Source organism: Corvus moneduloides, chromosome 5, assembly GCF_009650955.1.
Source record: "Corvus moneduloides isolate bCorMon1 chromosome 5, bCorMon1.pri, whole genome shotgun sequence".
In the NCBI taxonomy this organism is placed as follows: domain Eukaryota; kingdom Metazoa; phylum Chordata; class Aves; order Passeriformes; family Corvidae; genus Corvus; species Corvus moneduloides.
Window position 1 is genome coordinate 64683617 of NC_045480.1, and position 19774 is coordinate 64703390.

The 19774-nt window shown below is 34.5% G+C and overlaps 1 long non-coding RNA gene across 8 annotated transcripts in view; it reads left to right on the forward strand.

Moving 5' to 3' along the window:
• The window catches only part of LOC116444440, a 36988-nt gene extending 23360 nt beyond the window's left edge, over positions 1-13628 (forward strand). For 5 of the 8 annotated variants that reach the window (XR_004240310.1, XR_004240313.1, XR_004240311.1 and 2 more), the window contains 3 exons: positions 3898-4006; positions 4092-4176; positions 7056-13628. This is a non-coding gene — a long non-coding RNA (uncharacterized LOC116444440). The remainder of the gene's footprint in view (positions 1-3897; positions 4007-4091; positions 4177-7055) is intronic. The other 3 variants (XR_004240316.1, XR_004240312.1, XR_004240317.1) reach the window with 3 other exon arrangements.
• Positions 13629-19774: the final 6146 nt, after the last annotated feature.

Genomic DNA, 19774 nt, shown 5'->3' on the forward strand with positions numbered 1-19774 from the left:
AAAATACTCCTTTGATGGATCCATATCTATTTTGATTTAAATGTATACAGAATAATATTACACAAAATAAATTTCAAATAAATATTTTATAATTATTTTAGGAAATATCGATGTAAGGGACATTCTTATTGTATTTATGTCCATTCAGATGGAAAAAGATTCATACAATGTCATTGAATCCAGTACAACCCAGACATTTAATTTGCATTTTAAGAACGAAGTAAATAATACTATTTCATTACTGAATCAATGTATTCAGCAATTTACATTTGATTTTTATAAAAAAAAATCAAATCTGAAGCTCAGCATAAATACAGCAGACTTCTTGCTAATGAGCGATTTGACAACTTTATTGTAGACAACAATAGTATCAGATACAGAATATAAATGTCAATTCATTGAAAACTTTAATTTCTGAAAGAAATTTCTGATGAGTCCAACATGTTCAATCAGGTGCAATCCCGTATGTATCCAAATGTTGATATTTCTGGCAGTCGCCATAAGATAGCATTATAACTATCAAAAGTTGCAAATATTTTGTACATAAATTAAAGATTGTGGATAAAAACTGAAGATTTCTTTTTACAGTCTACCTGCTTTTATAATAAATTACACAGCTTTTCAGGTGGGGACATATAACAGTGCTGTGCTAGCAGTATTCTGTTCTTGATTATTCTTTGCTGACAAATTATCTATCTTGAGATAAGTAAAATCTGATGAAGCAGTATGCGAAGAGTTAATTTTATGACAGTGAATGAAATAGTAATTTGAGGATACAGGAAGAAGGATAAATAAGGAAAAGGCTTTCTGCTAAAAACCAAAAAAATCCCAAAGCAAAAACTCCTTTGCAACAAACCTACCATCTTATGGGTATGTAATGTGAAAGGATCTTAAAGAAATATGGCGCAGTTTGTGAAATGAAAGTTTCATGACAATGAAGTCAATTGTTCCTTGCTTCTTTGATGTTTGGTGTCTCAAAGTTAAGCATACCTAATAAAAAAAGGTTCCTTTTTGATTTAATAAATTGATAAAAGCAATGCAATAATTCTTCAAAGCATTAGGCCTTAGAAAAGTCAAAATTCTCCTAAGGTACCGAGAAAACCAGTCAAACAGCATGTAGCTTATTGCCTTGCCTTGACATTGCATTAATCTCCCAGCATCCTGTATAAAATAGTAATCCAGATAATGTCTTTCAAATGTTTCTCTGACATTTTAAAAATTAAGCTGGAAAACAATCAGTTTTGTTGCTGTTAAGCAACAAATGCTTTAATTGATTACCTTCTTTGCTAAACAGAAAATAAAATTCTGCCAAGTCCAAAACTCTGGTCAAAAGTAAACACAAAATATGTAATTGATTGTTGCTCAGCAAGTGTTTTAAAAATAAAATGATCTTCAAAATGTCTTCAAAATGGGAACAAGAATTAAAACATACAATTGAGTGGAAAGACCAACACGACACACTGTATTATGCTGTTACCAGTGTTATATACCATTATTCAAGCTGTAAATTCCCACAGGATAGAAAAGACACATTTAGAGCAAGACTCTGAACAACTCCATTTGGGCTTGTCAGCCCAATATACACAATCTGATTTTACTGTGCATATAAGACCTTAGAAAATACACAGCCTTCATCTACTTAGTTTTGATCATTTGTGTTTCTAATTTGAATCCTATTGTTATTTTCAGAGATGGCTATTTATTTACTTACTGACCCTGTAAAATTTTATTATTTTTAGTAAAAGAAATAGATATCCAAATAGTTGGCTGCAGATAAATTAATTTTATAATATTTATGCATTTTAAAAAATATATAGTACCTTTATTTATTAGGAAAGGGAAAATGAGGAATTATACTTTTGATAAGGTAGTATGTATTCTGGTTGCTAAAATTATTTTGGCCAATAAGTGAAAAATTAAATTCTAATAATAGGATAATTTCATCATGTTTGTTGATGAATTTTGACGTAAGTATAATTGAGTGGATTGTGCCAGCAGTAAGAGTTCGATATGTATCATTCCTGAAGATAGGTATGAAATTACCTAATTAAGGTGATTTGGCTACCCTGATCTACTCATCTTCTATAACCAAGTTTGAATGCTGGAACCATAATGAAGGACATTTTGTGGAGATTTTTGTTTTGTTTTGTTTTTTATTTTGTATTATTTGTTTGGTTTTTTTTTTAAGGATAGCTTTGTCTATTGGTTTCAGATAAAATAAACCTTTGTGAATGCGTCAGAGTGATAAACAGGAGAAAAAGCAAATGGAAGCAACTAGTGGTATTTGGATCCAATCTTATGCAAATCACATCTGACATTTAATAAATCACTACTTCTAAGAAATCTTTTCCTAGAATTGGGGAATATTCTGTAGGTGCACCATCTCACAAGAAATTCTCATTTCTCTATCTGCCCTGGTTTCCAATGTGACTGGATCTCTTTTATACAGTTTTTTCATCTTCAATAATGATTATAGAGCTTTGCAGCCTGGTATCAACTATAAATGTCACAAATATGCTATTCATTTCTTATTACAGAACTTTAAATGTTAAAACAAATTTTGATATCCTCACACAAATGGCAAGACCTTTTTCCCTGTTTCAGGTTTTAGCAGTACATCCTTTTAGCTGGTTTTCAAACTACATGATTGTGTTCCTGATTAATACAATTTGAATTAATCATCAGTCATTGCAAAATTTCTGCATCGTATCATTATAAAGAAATCTTCCTGTTAAAGAGCAGACTGCAAGAAATAAATGTTCAGATGCAAAGTTTGTGTTTGAAGACTGAGTAGCACTTCACATTGCCATTCTGATAGTCACTCCAAGATTTAAAACTGCCTCCAGTATATTGTGTGCTTTTGGCTTTAAAAACCTCTGAAAACTGTATTCTACTCACTTTCGAGTTAGTTTTAATTGCATTAATATTTAACTTACAAACTGTATTATATGACTGACATGAACTGCTTCTTGATTTCACTTAAATAAAACCAGGTGTTTTAGAGCCTTCAGTTATTCATAGAGTACAAATCTGTTGTCACATAATCTTTATCATTATGGAAAAAACCAGGTTATTCCTGAACAGGAAACAGTACAGAAATTTGAAAGGAAATATATAGTACTTATGTTGTAACAGTGTTTTCAAAGCCATATTGCAGGTGTAAAAAGCAGGTGAGCAAGTATTCTGGTATCTTTTAAGTGATGGGGAGGCTGAGTTGTAAAAAGATTAAGAGAAGTGCTTAAGGCTATTCAGAGAATTATTAAAAAAAACAGGATTATCTCTCTAAATGCTCTGGCTTTTAGACCAGTCTTTTTCCACCTTGTTCACACTGCTCATGAAGAGAATCAGATTAGGTTAAGAGATTAATTAACAGCATCTTAAGTCTTCTGTTATTTTCTTCCATGCAGTGTAAATTCAAAATCACTCAATATGATCATATTGAATCTAACTGCAGTTCAGCTATCCTTAGCAATTCCTACATTATCTTCTTCTCTATGTATCTCACATGGATTAGCATGGAATTTGTTTAGCAGGAGTCAAAATAACAAGAGTTTGGTTTTTTTGAGGATATGGTGGTTTTTCTTGAGGACATGACTGCTAAGGATTTCACTGTCATAATTATTGTATTTTACAAGAACTTTCTAAACTGCTCATGACTGTTGAAGTTTGAAAGCTGCATCTGCCCTTTTCCTGGAACAGAAACATTAAATATCTTAGTAATATTTAACTACTTGGAGGAGATTCAAGATGTCTTTTGGATATTAATTTTGTCCAAAGCCACAAGACCTAAATTTATGTCTACCTTGACACAGGTAGGTGTATAATTACATAGGGGTCTTTATGTCCCCTGTATTATTTCTCTAATATTTGGGATATTTACCAAGCCCTCTTTTCCAGCCTTTAGAACCAGGAGAGATGTGGGTGTTCAAATACAATATCTGAAGAGATTCAGCACATGCTGTCAGTTCCTTTAGGAAAATCTCCTACCTCAGCAGTGTCTGTTAATGTAAGTAGTAATCTTGGGGTACAGAACTGTTAAGGGGCACAAGTTGTGAACTGAAGTTAATTCAGGTGTGGACTTTGTGTTTTAGGTGCTTGTTGGAGTTGGATTTGTTCCTGGTGGGACTGAGTTCACCCCAGTCCAAATCTGGGTTCTCCTTCTGCCAGATCAAACAGGTAGGTAGCTTTCATTCTGTAATGTTTCTCCCAGTCCTTCTGCTTTGCTGCTGAGGGTAGATTCACTGTGCAAGAATCTGGGTGTATTTTAGAGTGGAGAATTCATAAAGGATGAATCATGCTGGTTATTGGAAGAGCAGGTGGGTGAGGGATGCAGGGCGGGGAATAGGCTTTGTGTATATTTTGTACCTCAAAAAGCACTATAGGCTTCTTTTCATGTAATGTGCAGCACCACTGTGTTTGTCTTGACACCACTGTTCACACAGTCAGTCATCTGCTGACTATGCTTGGAGAACAGATGTGCCACAGTCTTTTGTTTTCTAAGCTATATGATCTACTCAGTTTGTCTGGAGCTAGCAGTGCTGTGCCAACAATCAACATTAGGCTTGATCTTTAGTTAATATATGAAATACTGTTCTGAAACAAGTGGAAAAAACAATATGCTGTTGGCATTTGAAGGTGCTAGAAATATAGAAAGTATTGTAAATACCAGGCACATTTGAGAAATAGCTTTGACAATATTTAACAACAAGATATTTAACAATTCCTTTGCTAAATATCTGCTTCTGTTAAAAGCTTAATCTGAATTTTGAGCACCACAGAGTAGAATAACTGTGGCTTTCATTTTTTCATCCCACAAAGTAATAATTTTTTTTATCTTGAAAAGTATAAGACAATTTAAAACGAAGACGTTATCACTTTCTGTGTTACTGGAAAAATAACAGCCACTAAAAAGTGAGCTGATCCCCTTTTTACCTCCCTTTTTTGCAATAAGATCACATTTTTGTGGTGATACAAAAAAAATCTACAATATATTAGAAGTTCTGATACTAGTCATGAATTCTTGAATGCTCCTCTGTAAGATCCAATTGTCAGCTGTTGAGGAGCATTCTAAGTCACAAGCAAAAGCTTTGTCAATGTCCCATTATTAAAAAAGGTAACAAAAACTGGTGATGAACTACAATTTTTCCTCCTCAGGAATATCCTTGTTGAAAACCACATTGTTTATGGGAAGCTGTGGGGTGTGAGTAAACTTTGTTTAGTTTCAAATGGAGCATCAGGAGTCTGACCAAATGTGATGTAGTTGGGAAGAAAAAATAGTATTTATTTCATAAGTCATTGTCATATACACTTAAAAATCAGAAGACTGAAAAGCTCTTTGTGTTACACTTGTCCCTTTGCAAATCTACCCACAGAAATGGTACTGTCTCATCAGTATCTCTGAAATGTCAGCCAGCTTCCGGACTCTTTTCTTGTCTAAGGCCCATTGCTTTTAAGATCACAAATGAAAATCTTACATAACCCTTTTATTTCTTTACTCCTACTCAATTTATTATTATTATATCCAGAAAATTATATTAAAAAAATTAACGTCACAAAGTCAAGCATTCAAATTAGAAAACATGAAAATTAAAATTCCCTATGCAGCCTTCATTTGGCTCACTTGGACATATGTGCTGTAATGGTTTTTAATTACATCACACAGAATATTTTTTTCATATGGGATCCCTGGCTCCGTCAGTCAGAGATGGTACTTCCTTAATTAGAAGTATTCAGTATTTTGTTCTCTTGTCCTTGTTCAGTGTGTGGACAAGTCTTATTGGATTCAAACTAATCAGACTGCACTCTTTAAGCAGAAATTATTGATTTTTCTGTGCTATTTTCTAAATGGAACTCATTAATATAATGTCAGACATTACTTTATATTCACAAAATCCTCATAAGGTTAAGGGATTTATTATCTTCATTTTACATATGGGTAATGGCCATGCAGAGAAATTAAGCTTAAGTATATTCACTAGATTTGGGTGTCCAGTTTGGGGTGTCTGTAACCTCTTATTCTTCAGTGTGCTTGGCATAGTGTAATTCAGTACAAACTCAGGATATGGACCCTGCTGAATTCTCTATTTCTTCTAAACAGTTATGAATTTGACTTGCTGTCTGTAGTGGAAAAACCTCCAAAACAAATATTAAAAACTAGCCTTTAAAAAGTCATTACAAATTTTGTAATAAAACTTTTTCACAGGACTGCCAAGGAAAAGGCTAACTTCTAATCCAGATCCGCAGTGCAGATACAGCTGCCTTATTTTTACCTCTGAAGGTCCTTCTTCCCTTTCCAACATATTCAACAAAAAGTAAGTAGAGGGTATAAAGATATATATATGAATATGCAATGTGGAATAAGATAGTGGGAATAAGAGTGATTCTCTGAAGAATGGGATATCAGTTGACAACAGCAAGTAGTTTAATAACAGACATGGGCAATGAGATTAAATTTTACTTAGGGACATTATCTCAGTTTTACTGTCACTTTAAAATTAATTTTCTGCAGATCTTTGAGTAAGCTTATATGTATGATTGGGAAAGAAGGCTTTATTTATGTTTATTGGCTATATTAATATCAAATAACTGTGTAATATATACATTTAGGACATATATTCAAACAAGGAACAGTAAAGTATTCCCTCATATCTCACAACCATCTCATCAACACTACTGCAGTCTTTAAATCCCTAAACCTCTGATCTTTGAACTATCAGAGCAGATGTCGAGCTGGCAGCTTCATCCTCTGAGTGTATCAATACTTTGGCAGTCATAAACTGTAGATTTTGGATGAATTCACATATCTTCCCTGATGCTGGAGGACACTGGAGTAACAGGTTTCACTTGGGAATCTGGAGGGATTCTCACTGTAATCAGAAGCTTACAGTTTATTTGATACTGACTTCATCATTCCCCCTGCTTCTCCTTAGTCTGAATGCCAGCTTTCTTCTCCTACAGCCTACCTCAGTTCTCACCCATCAGTTCCCTGCTCCTTTCTTTTCTCTTTTACAGGATTACTTCACATAGATCCCATTTATCTTTATGTTCCTTTCCAGGATCAAATTTTTGATTCTTTACAGCTGAAGTGAACGACATCTTCCATTGTGATGTTTGGATGCCAGAGGACAGTGTCAGCACAAGAACATGACCGACCTTTTATTCCTTTGCTAGGTGTGGGATGTGGAAATGTCTATTTCAGTAAGATTATTTTATTGAGGACCTTGTCAGATGGGATAATAAGGAAAAACAGGTAAGCCATAGACAAAGTGACACAAACCTGATGTACTAACACAGAGACAAAACCAAGAAACAAGCCTTGTCAGTTACACTAATTGATGGGCTATCAGGAAACTGCATGCAGGGTATTGCAGCCAACAAGGACGGAAACCTGAGGGTTCAAAATGGGGAGGAGAGGAGCTCAGCAGGACTAGGCAGACTGATGAGGAAAAAGGCAAGGGAAGGGAATGGGGAGAAACAAAGGCGAAAAGTGGGATGAGAGGGCTGGTCCCATATAAATAGGGCCAGTCACTGTGCTTCTTTGACTAAGACTGGTGCCTGATCACCACAGTCTGTCTGTCCTATCTTTTGTTAATCCTTTCCTAACTAGTTCTCTGCATAGTCTCACTGCCTATCCCACGTGTGAGCACTGCAAGAACTGGGTGCCATCCACTGGTGGGGAGTAGCTGTGAATGAGATCTGAGCTGGTGGGTCCGTGCTCAGATTTGCTATAGGTGGAACCTGCGAGTGGGAAAGCAGCAGCTGCCATGTCCCACAGCCTGGGAGTACACTGCACTGGGCTCCAGAGGCTGGGCAAAGGAGAAAGGCCTGGGCCAGGGCTGCTCTAACATCCCTTAACAGACAGGTTTTCATTTGACAGAAGTAATTCCAAAGATTAAATTGGGCAGCATATAATTTTCAAGCATTATAATCATAATCCAATCTGACGCTTGGTGCAAATATAATGAAAAGGGTCTTTTTTTAAATGAGCAGGGCTAATGATCCCATTTTTTAGTAGCAAAGCTTTTTGTACTATTTATTTCCTAGATTATAGTATCTATACATGGTAATCTTTTCTTAAAAGTATGGTCATGAATAAGATGATGAGAAATTTTGAGACAAAATGAATATGTGGCATCCTTCATCTTATTTAAATAAGCCTTGGCTCAAATTCTTATTTAAGATCATAATATGGCAGAAAATTTCTGTTGCACTTATCCAGGCATGGATGAAATTAGAATTTATAAATACCAGTTGTTTCAGGCTGTGCTGGATTATGCATAGTGTTCTTTGCTGTATATCACTACAGCAGAAAAAGATAGCAGAATAATTTCGTTACAGCTATTGAAAACAATAGGTAAACTCTCTGCCTCCCACATGCTTTCAGACATAGAGTTTTCCCCATTGTAACACTTACTCAAAATATTATGGTTTAATATAAAGTTGTCATGTTGTTTTTTTGGGTTTTTCATTTTTGTTTTTGGGTTTTGGGTTTTTTTTGTTTGTTTGTGTTTTTTTTCCCAATAAGCAGTGAAAATGATCTCTACAGTGACTGGTAGCTCAAGTACTAAGGTTGTTTGAAAAAATTGAATTGTGCTGAGGGGCAGCTGTGCTTATAAAGTGTTTACTGCATGTAAACAAACAGAAGACTATGCATATTCCCTCAGCAAAAGCTACTTACAGAGAGCAGAGAATGTCAGTAAGTAGGCATGAGGTGGCTGTAGCGAATAGTGCAGAGAGAGGAGGAAAGGCAGATGTTATAATGCAATGACACTGCACCGAAGACCAGTGTGTAACATTAAAATAAGCCGTTTTCTTGTTACAGCTGGCTATGCACAGCATAGTGTACACTTGGAATATATAATGCTCTAGCATCTGCTTCTCTGTAAAGCTTTCATTTTCTTTTTCAGACAGCTATAATCTCAAATCTTTTGTTTGATAACTCCGATGTGCTTGATGGGAGAAAAAAGGCTGCAGTGTTGTCACAATCTCTAAGTCAATTTCTTTAGCAGTGAAAGAGACCCCAGAAATTTTGTACAGTACACTGCAGTGAAAACACAAAAAGCGTTTGCTTTTCTGCCTTCTGCACTCCAGTAATTTTCTTTTCTTGATGCAAGATGGAGTGCAGGTGACAAGGACTAGTCTAAAAGGCAAAAAGAAAGGTATTTCTTTTACTGTTGGAGAAAGTCACAAAAGAATGAACATTTTCAGAGCTGGACTTTATTGTTTCGTTCATATCTTTGCACTTTAAGGCATATAAATCTCTTCATGAGATGTGAATGAAAACTGGTTTTCACAGATGCTGTTTTGTAACAGAAACCTTGTTTCTTTGGGTTTTTTTTTCAAAATTGTTTGCTGGCCAATATTTTTAAAAATTTTAAGCATTCTAACATTTAAGTATACTCTTTTACTATATATGTATATGATTGTTGTTCCAGAAAAAGATTTTTAATATATTAACAGATAGTAGAGAAATCAAAAATTAAGGATGCAATTTAATACAGTTTTCACGCCTGCAGGTTTGACCCCAATGAATAAACAGTGAAGCTTATTTAGTTTTCTGTGGTTTCCAACAGTCCTTCCAGGCTATGGCAGCTTAGTCTTTTTAATAATGTTACTTTGCCTTTGGATAAAAGCCTGCTGCATCCACTGATTCCACAAATGAATGTACAAATATTAAAAGGGGAAAATGGATTTATACCTGAATATTGGATGGATCTAATTACACGAGAGAATCAAAAAACCCCACTTCTCCAGAATACAGAGCTCTAAAATCCATGCATAACTATTTATCCATTTTGAAAAAGTAAACCAATTAGGTCACTGGCATATTCACATACAATGTGATTGAAGGTCACAGCCTTTTGTAGACATAAATGACCTATTGAAATGTTCAGGCTTTTTACTTCCTTTTGCCAGGTTGTCTATACACACCAGTGATCACTCCCTTTGATTTCTCCCTCTTCAAATCCTTTGCATGCAATCTTTTCATCGCCAGATTTTTGAGGGAATCCTTGCAGCCTTCCCCACCATCTCCTTTGCTGAAATTTTCCTCAGTCCGTTCAGAATACCAGATATTTCCTCCCTGCTTTGTGTGTAGTTCTCCCATCTCCACCCAATGTTCAGTGTTTTTTTCTCTGTAACTTTTTAAAGAACACATGCCAATGTGCTAATTCTGTAAGGCTTCAATTTACCTGCAATCCTGATTCTTTTTTCATAATTACTTATTTATTCTCCTTGCTTATTCCACCCAGTGCAGAAACAAGACTAAAAAACACTGCCGTGTGATGCTTGAATGTGCAAAACATGTTTTTTTGTGTTGCTGTGCTGTAGGATACAGTGGTGAACTCCAGGGTCAAAAGCTCAGTAAACCAAATATAAGTGTAAGACGACAGACATTCCTTCCCATGGAGGAAAGTCTGGGATTTCCTGTGAAGCAGTTAGAAAAAAGTAGGGCACAACACCTAAATAGCAAGTAGCCCAAAGTAATTTTATTTCTGTTATCTTGCTAGTCAGTGTTTTCAAAGAGGGTAATACTTGCTGTCAACAAAACAACAGTTTTGAGAACAGTACTCCCATTGCATTGTCCGTGTCTTGAACAATATGTTTACTTCTATCCTCTAGCTATCCTTTCTCATTTTGTCAGGTAGAATAGGAAAACTGAAACCTCACTGAGAAAAAACAAAACAAAAAACCCGAAAAACCAAACCAAACAAAACACCGAACAAACAACACCCCCCAAAAAAACCCCACCAAAAAACCAAGAAACAAACAAACTGAACAAAAAAATGAACCAATCCAAACCAGCAAAGAAGTTATTAACTCAGGCTAAGATAGGTTATTGTCTCATATTTCCTGCAGAGACATGTTACAAACCAAAGATGAATCAATCCTGAGCTGCAAAAGTATTGTTCTACCTTCCGCAATTTCTACAGATCTGTTTCTTTTTCCCTTTCAGGAATACTTTTAGTTGTTTTTGCTGAGCAATACTATAACATCTGAAATTAGACTTGAAAAACATTAGACTATAGGCCACGTGGAAGAAAACTGATTGAAATCAGCTCACAGGAGGAGAGGTTTCATTCCATATGTGTTCATTCCAACGCGACGATGTGATTCAGCAGGTGACTAGAGCTGTATGGAAGATAAGAGTAGGTAGTCAGAAATATGAAGGAATCCAGAAAAAAAAGAGCAACTGAAGCAAAACTGAACATAAAAGGGGGTGGGGATGTTGAGGAGACAGAGAAAAAAGGGGTATTTGAGAGTCTGAATTATTAATAATAAAAATGTTATGATTCTAAGACTTCAGTGCTTTATTAAATTTAACAGATGAACATTAGGGAAAAGGCTAAGCCTTCAGGAATCAGGAGGAACTTGCGTAGCAGAGAATTTCACAACTTCTTTATCACAGACTGGATAAGAAGGATTATCTTTGCTGCAATAAGTTTATTTTTCATTTCTGACTCCTAAATTTCTTAAAGGAAAATCAGAATAAAAACAATTCTGGAACAACTGTTGCCAGCCTGAATAAGACTTACTGGATAAGCAAGTAGATGTTGTTTAGTCACCATGTAGTAAAAGGAACCTTCCTCTTACCAGCTATGCAAAAGATTTTCTCTGTGCCAGGTGAACTGGACTCATTAACAGGCAGAAAAAATATAAGACTTCTGAAAATGCTTAATTGAAAGTGCAGTAGTAGACTTTAGTTTACCTATTTTTCCAGAAAGCTTTATGTATGCATATTATGTGTTAAGAAGACAAAACAAGAAAATACACTAGAAAAGATACATTTGCATTTTAACTCCCTAAAGGCACTAATTTAGACCACAGTAGGGTGGTTTCGTACCTGATTTAGTCATGGAACTAGTTTACTCTGCTGTTGACTACATAATGCTGTAATTACTCTTCACCTCACTTCTCTTTGATCTACATAAGATATGTGCATTGTTTATGAACTATTTTTCTAACATATGGTTATAATTATTTTCTGTATTTAAGTCAGTGTATTTTTTATCATTAATAAAATTGAGAAATATATTGATGACCGAAGCCTCTAAAAACGTGCTAGAATTAAGGGTCTTATTTCATGGATGAATAATGAAGAATTATCTATTGTGGTCATGATTCCAAATTTAATCATTGTCTATACCTGAAATACGGCATTAACAGGACAATTAATGCAAGTACTCAATTTCATCACATACTAGAAAAGTCACCATAAACTTATTTCAAATTCTTAGAGTCTCTTGAGTTTTTCTACCTTAGATAATGGATCTGGTCAGCTTAGATGTTTTCCTACTAATTTTTCTTAGATGTTTTCCTATTAATTTTGCTATAACTCCACTCCCTGAGATGCTTTCCAGATAAAGAATCCTAGCTGAAAGTCATCAGAGACTTGGGCCTGACTTTTACCCAGGAAGGCATTGTTCTGTGAAAGCAGATGATCATTGTCATTTGTACTCATCCCCTGCTACCTTTTCTAAAGAAACTATGAAAGCATCAGGATCAGACTCTCACTTGGTAATGCCAGACAAAGTGCTTTTCTGGTTTCAGTCTAATTAACCAATCACTGAATTTCAGAGAATGGGAAGAATCTCCTGATGAACAGAAATTATGAAGGACTGCAGCATCCCTTTCCCACTGCCAGTCTAAATAAGGTAGTGAAAAAACTGCAGATATCTGTACCTGTGTGAGGCCAGATGTAAGGTTTTTATATTATGCAATCCATCCACGAAAACTGGTGGGCTTCCATTTGGTGAACTCCTTGATGGTCAAGATTTCTTCTTCTATGTTGCCTTTAACTCTTCTGCTGTTTGTCATTCAGCTACACTGTAAAATAATGAGACAATATTATAGGTGAGCAATACGAAAAAAGCAAAATGATCCAAATTCATGAAATTCCCTTTATATTGGCAAAGATCTGAGGATGCAGATAGCAAGAAAGAGTGATCACCAGAGATGAGAAATGGTTGAGGCGTTCCTTCAAATAAGATAGAAAATGTCTCTAACTATGTAAGGTCTCCTTCTCAGGAGTCTGGCAAAGGATGATAAAAGAAATTTCCAGCAAAGACAGTGGACTTTGTCATATTTGATTGTAAAAATGTAGGACGACTTGCATTATTACTTCACTATCCCTGAAAATTAGTTTTTTTACTTGGCTGTGTAAAGTCATTTTGGTAGAAGATGAGGTTGCTGCTTCAGTGCTTGAGCTGTGGTCCATAAGAAGAGAAAGAGATGTACAATGATGTTACACAGAAGAAAAACAGTGCTTGACATTATTTTTCTATTTGTAGCTGAAGCATATTCTAGTACATAGTAAATGATTGTCTTAGATGTAATTCGTAATATTGTCATTGATTCTAACTTTTACCTGTTTATTGTTATTTCTCAACTTCATTTATACTGTTGCTATTACTGTTTTCTTTCTCACATGCTGTATCTTTTGATAAATGAGAGGACAGGCTTCTTGGGGCACTAGCCATATTTTTCTGAATGCTCTCTGTGATGAAGTAAGTCCTGCTTTGGTCTCAATCAAATATTGCTCACACTCTAAAGAGAAAAAAAGTGGCTTCAGAATGAATTGTGACCCCTGAAAGAGCTGGAAGTAAAGGTCTCATCCTGCATTTGTTGCAGATGTTTCACTGTCTATTTATTTTGTGTCTAAAAATGGTGTATGGGGGAACTCATTTCAGTCAAAATAAAAGGAATTTAATGTCTTCCATTCTGTTTGTAATGAGACATCCAAAGGCTTAAAATCTCACCATTCGAATCAAGTTAGCTATTCCTTATTTATTTACCTCTACCATCATTAATACCAATATCTGATTTTATACTCTTTAAACAAATGAGAAAAGCCTCCCTGGTTTAGACCTAATACATGCCCCCAGTGCAAAATATACTTGTCTATCCTCCTGCTTTTTTCCTTCGCTGGAAACACCAGATTGTATTTACTCAGCTGAGTCTCTTATGCCAATAAACAGCAGTCATGCTGACACCGCACCACAGGTCACCAGGGATCCAGTTTCTTGAATATATTTAAATATTCTGTTGCCTGATCAAAATACTGATGTTGTCAAAATTGAAATATGGATGTGCATGTTCTGCAGCTCTTGGTTATCATGGGATGTTTCACATGAAATGAAAAGCAGAGCAGAGTTAGTCATGTGAGAATCTCTCCTGCTTTCTCTCTATGCCTCACTGCTTCTTGTCTCTATCTATGAAAGCTATACATAGCCTTTGAACACCCAGAGCAGTGTGCTCAAATAATAAAAGATAAACTCTAAAATTAATATATGGAAACAATCAGCAAGTATGAAAACTTAATTTCATAAAGCGTAGATTTAGATATGATATGTTGGATTTTTAAAAAATTTTTACATCTAGACAAATACCGATTTTTTTTTTTTTTTTTAATAGAGGAAGTATAAAAGGCATTAAAATTAGGCATCTATTAGAATGCTGTAAGGCACAGTATAAAAAAAATCTACATGTCATTACAAAAAAAAATTCACTCAACGCTCATCTTTACTTAATTTGTCTATAATGCCAAACATGCTAGAGAACTGAGTAGATGAGAAATTGTCAAGGCTTGAGGTTATAGAAAAAATAAGGGGCATGAAAATTTAGGAAATACTTTTGGCAGGAGATGTAGAATGATTTTTTAAAGAAGGAAAAGATAGTTCTACTAAAAAAAAGGAAAAGAGGGGATCTACTCAAAGGTTGTATTTGACCAATAATTTAAAATTGTTTGGTTTGTTTGCATGTTGTATTGCTATTAATATGCAATTCAGGATCTGCAAGAAGAGGACTTTGAGATAAAGAGCTAAGTTTCACTTTGAAAATAATGAAAGCGAATACTCAAAAATGTGTTTGAAAGTGTAAAATGGATACTTGATATTTCATATTTTCCATGTCCCTTTTTAAGCTGTGACATCCTGTATCTGTGACATGACATACACCAGTTGAAGCTTATCCAGGAGTTTCCATACTTTAATTTTAGATACCAAGAAATGAATTAATTTTTTCCTCTACTACATGAGTTGAATGAAATTAAAAACCAGTTATGCAGCTTCTGAAATTAGTAGGGGTAGACACACTTGCTTTCACACAGAGAGTCATAATGAAAAGCAAAGAAATTTCATATTGTGAATGAGATTCAACCTGTTACATTTAATTGAAATATATTTCAATGGCATAGCTGGCAAAATTTTCAAACAGTGCCAGTTCAGTTTCATACTATTGACTATTTATAGCCATCATCACAAATTAATTTAATATTTTCTGACAAATAATGATGGATATTTTAAAGTTTTACATATACTTTAGAAGAAATATATAATTTTTAAGTAAATGTGGAGGATTTAATGTGAAATACTAAATATCAGGGCTAAATAAAATGGTATGGTTTTGCTTGATTACACTGTAAAGCTCAGTGGTTTGTTGGTATTTTATCCTTTCGTTTTTCATGTTTGGGATTTTTTTTTAATTTTCAATTTATTGGCCTAATAGCTTCCCTTAGTACCTAGCAGAGTCTGTACAAAGTTCTAGAGCATAAACTGAACATCATTTTCTCCTCATGTATCATACCAAATATTACATTTCACACTCCTATTTCTCCATATGCAGCCCATGGTAATGAAGTCTGATCCTGACAAGCTATTTCCTGTGAATTCCTTTGTTTTTCAAAAGCAGAGGTTATAGATTACCTGTTAATAAGTAGAAACCTCTGTGATAAATGTTATTAAATACTATGAAATATAAAATCAAGAAGGGTGAGGCTGAAGAAAATACTCCGAAGAGGTATCTTACTGTGATTCGAATGTGGTATGAAGGAAACTCCTGATAACAAAGTGCAGCTATGTCAGCTTTATAGATTTTTATGTTAAGATCTTCTTTGCTTATTTTATGTACTTAATTTTCTTTGTGTTTTCTGAGTTCCAGAGATGAGCCTATAGAATGCTCTTTTATTCACATTATCCAAAAATATTATAGGAGCAAATGTGATCAAATTGCCAGTACTAGAAATTCACATCATACGTGTACGAAATTTGATTATGTGACTCCACCACATCTTTCTGTTTGTCACTGACTCTCGCCTTTTATCCAATAACTATCTAAAATACCTTGCCTATAAGGAAGCTTATAAAGCAGTATATGACCATGGCTTCTGCAAGTTTCATGAAAAGAATAATTGTATATTCCTCTTTCATTTAAATAAATAATTAATAATAAATTTCTGGGTATTTTGTAACTTAAATAATCACTATAAATTCAAATTTGTATGCAGGTCTTTTAAAAATTAAATAGCCAACTTTGAGCATATTTTCTTTGAATTTTAATGTTATTTCTCTCTGACAAATATTTTCATTTAACAGGATTGCATTACTAGTTTTGTTTATTTTCTTTTCCCTTTGCTCTCCCACACTGACTGCCCACAATTGTAAAAAATTAATAAAAATAAAAATAATAATAATAAAAAAATAGTCAAATGGCCTTGTATAAACTTCTTTGGAACAATCTTAAAGTAAGATCTTTTTTCTGCTATTTTAATTTGGAAGTGAGCCTTTTTCCTTCTTAATTTAATTCCATAAACTCAGTTGCACTGAAGGTTTGTCATAATGGGTTTTTAAATACCCATTGTCAGGATGCCCTGTGGCAATCCAGTTGTGATTCTAAATGGCATCCAGCTGGACAGGAATGGCTGCATCAAGATGTACACCAGAATAAATTTTTTTTTTTTTTGGCTTTGAACTAAAAATCCAGTATTAATTTCATGAGTGACTCTCATCTGCATTCCATTTTCTTTTATGTAGGTTTTTGGAGGCTGTCTCTGGAAAAGCCATAGCCAAAGGAGGTGTGCTGACTTGGTACTTGAAAACCTCAGAGATGGAAAAAATGTCAGAGGGAGAAGATTAAGGCTTTAAATTCTCAATAAGTTATAATTCCTAAAGGAGCAAAAATTCTGCCCTTGGTTTATTCCTGACAAATTGAAAAAAGTAAAAATAGTTTTTTGAGACATTTCTTCCCTTCACTATCTCTGTGTTTTGTCTGGTACTAGTGACACAGTTGCTTCTATGTGTAATAGCTCTTCCAACCTGGAATAAGCATGTTGGTAGCATTACCATTCTGTAGAATGCCTTCTTGTTGATTTAAGCATGGAAAGACTGGAAAGGGGCCATTTGAGTTCACAGGTGGTTATATCATGGATTCAAACAGCCTCACATGGTGAAAAGCCAAAAGAGAAGTAGTGTTATGAACCCTTTGAGAATCTTCAGTTTAAAAAAATTCCTATCTACAGAAACACAATTATGCCACCCACACTTTTAAGTTGTGGAGGAATAAAGAGTTTATTGGTTCGTTAACTCAAATTAGTGTTTTATCCCAGGATTTTCCAGATTTCTTCATTCAAATAATTTAAACATGGAATATGAACATGTCCCTATATTCAGAGCAGAAGGAAAGGAATTAATGAGCATACTGAATATTTTGTGAGGAGGTTTCCAAACCCATTCTGGACCATAAATTTGATGGCTGTTTATAAAATATGAGAACCAGAGAGGCTACTGTAACATGAGATTAATCCTTATTTTCACTTTTAATGGGGTTTGATAATTGATTGTTGTTGCTTTGCTTTTCTGATTGCACAGATGAGACTTTGATTGGCTCAGATGAACAAATCATGATAAATATCATTGCTGTGTGGGCAGTAAAGCTGTTGCTTATATTGCTGAAAGTGCAGATTTCTGTTTTATCAAATGCACAGCTGCAAGCAATAGCCCCATCCTATAATGCATGGTAACATAGTTGTTGAAAGGAAAGAGATGATAATTATCAGGAATCTCTCCAGCTACACAAATAAAACATCATATTCAGATTTAATATATAACAATACTGATATCCCTGGGAAAAGTACACATGAGCATATTGCAGACTTACACCCTGTCCTTTTTTATTGCAATAAAACTTGTGGACTCTGCATGTAAGCTAACTTCAAAGTGCTGTATTGATGCCTTAGGTTTTAATTTTTATATTTTTCAAGTCCTGTACTGCCTAGTGTGTTACTCTGAAATTTCTTGTGGCCTGTTAGCTGCTGTTCTCTCACAATGGTTAGACATAACAAACCTCTCTAGGTTTCCACATCAAGGACACCAGGCCCCAAAATGTGTAAACTAAAAGCCTTTGAGAGGGGGGGAAAACTTGGGGAAATTACATCATTAACTGAGTTTATAATTGGAGAATTAACCCTGATATGCAAATGAACCAAACTTATAAAAGTGTGAAGGACTTGTGACCCGGAGTCCATCTTGGGTGTAGCCTTTGGCCTGCCCAAGGTGTACATTTGAAGGCCCTTCAAATAAATACCTCCCTTTATTCCCTTATTCTTGTCTAGTCTCTGTTTTTAGGTGGCCATCCCAGGCATCAGTACAGAAATTACTTCAGAAATTTTTACTAAGTAATACTCTAAAATGCATTGGAAAGGGCAAGTAATTACCCTTTGCTAGTGCAAACCTGATTTTCTGACATTTGGTGCAAGTTGAGATCCTGCAATAAAAGACTATCATATACAAAAAATAGTTATGCTTAGCTATGGATACCTTTAAGTACACTTACTGGGGTAGCTTAAAGCACAGTTACTGGAGTTTTTTAGTAGTTTTATCTTCAGTGTTGTCATTGTTTCCACTGACGAGCTCTTTGTTACTGTGGTCCTAGTTTTTCACATGCTGAAAATTCTTTGGGCTGATTCTCAAACCACTTTCAGAATTAAACCTGTCCTATGAAACAAACAAAGGAAAAAATCCACTGCTCGCTACCTTGATTCTTTAAAATTCACAGCTAATAACTGTAGAAAGAAAGATTTTGAAGACTTTTCCTTTTTGGATTTTCCCTAGTCATTAGACCATCAAATACATTTTTATTTCTTATATTTTCTTTTTTCATCCTTTTCATTGCTATGCCCAGATTTAATTTTGTTTTTCAGTCAAATTTAAATGTCATTTTTTCTTTCCATACACCCAATAGTGCTTTGATCAGTAGTTAGTGTCATCTTAAAGTACCTCCATTTATTTTTTTCTGCACTTTTTTTTCACACAGAAATTTTATTTTCTCCCTCTCCATTCTGTTTTGTTGGGTTTTTTTTTTGGTTTGGTTTGTTTTTTTTTTTTTCTTTTTGTTCATAAGCTACACTGAATAAACTGCTTTGACTTTCAAATGTCACATTCTCATATTCTTTACAGCTTAGTCACATCCTTGGGACAATTTTGAGATCAGTGCATTCTGCTAAGGACCAAAGGAAAATTTGAACATATGGTAACACTCTTAAACTATGCAGATAATTCACTAACCTACTGTTTCTACCAACAATCGCTTGCTTTTCTCACTTACTTCTATTATATACATATATATACATTATGTATTCTTGTTATTTTCCAAATGCATCCGTATGTGAAGTAATAAGCATTACTTTCTCATGAGTAAAAACATACAAGCCATTGTCCTGTATTGAAGTCTAGAGTAAATTTTTCTTTATGTTTATCCAATATTTTAGCATGAGCTTAAATACTTCAAGTGTAAAATGGAAAAGGTTATTGAGCAATTATCATCAACTGTGGTTTTTATTCAGTCATAAAATCTGAAGAAAGGATATGAAGCTTGAACAATTAATAAGCTACCCCATAGAAATGGGCTCAATATTGGGTTGAAGGTGTATTTTAAATAATCATCAATCATTCTTTCTCTCTTCATGAAGAACCCAGATATTCTTAATTCAGCATAGAAAAGT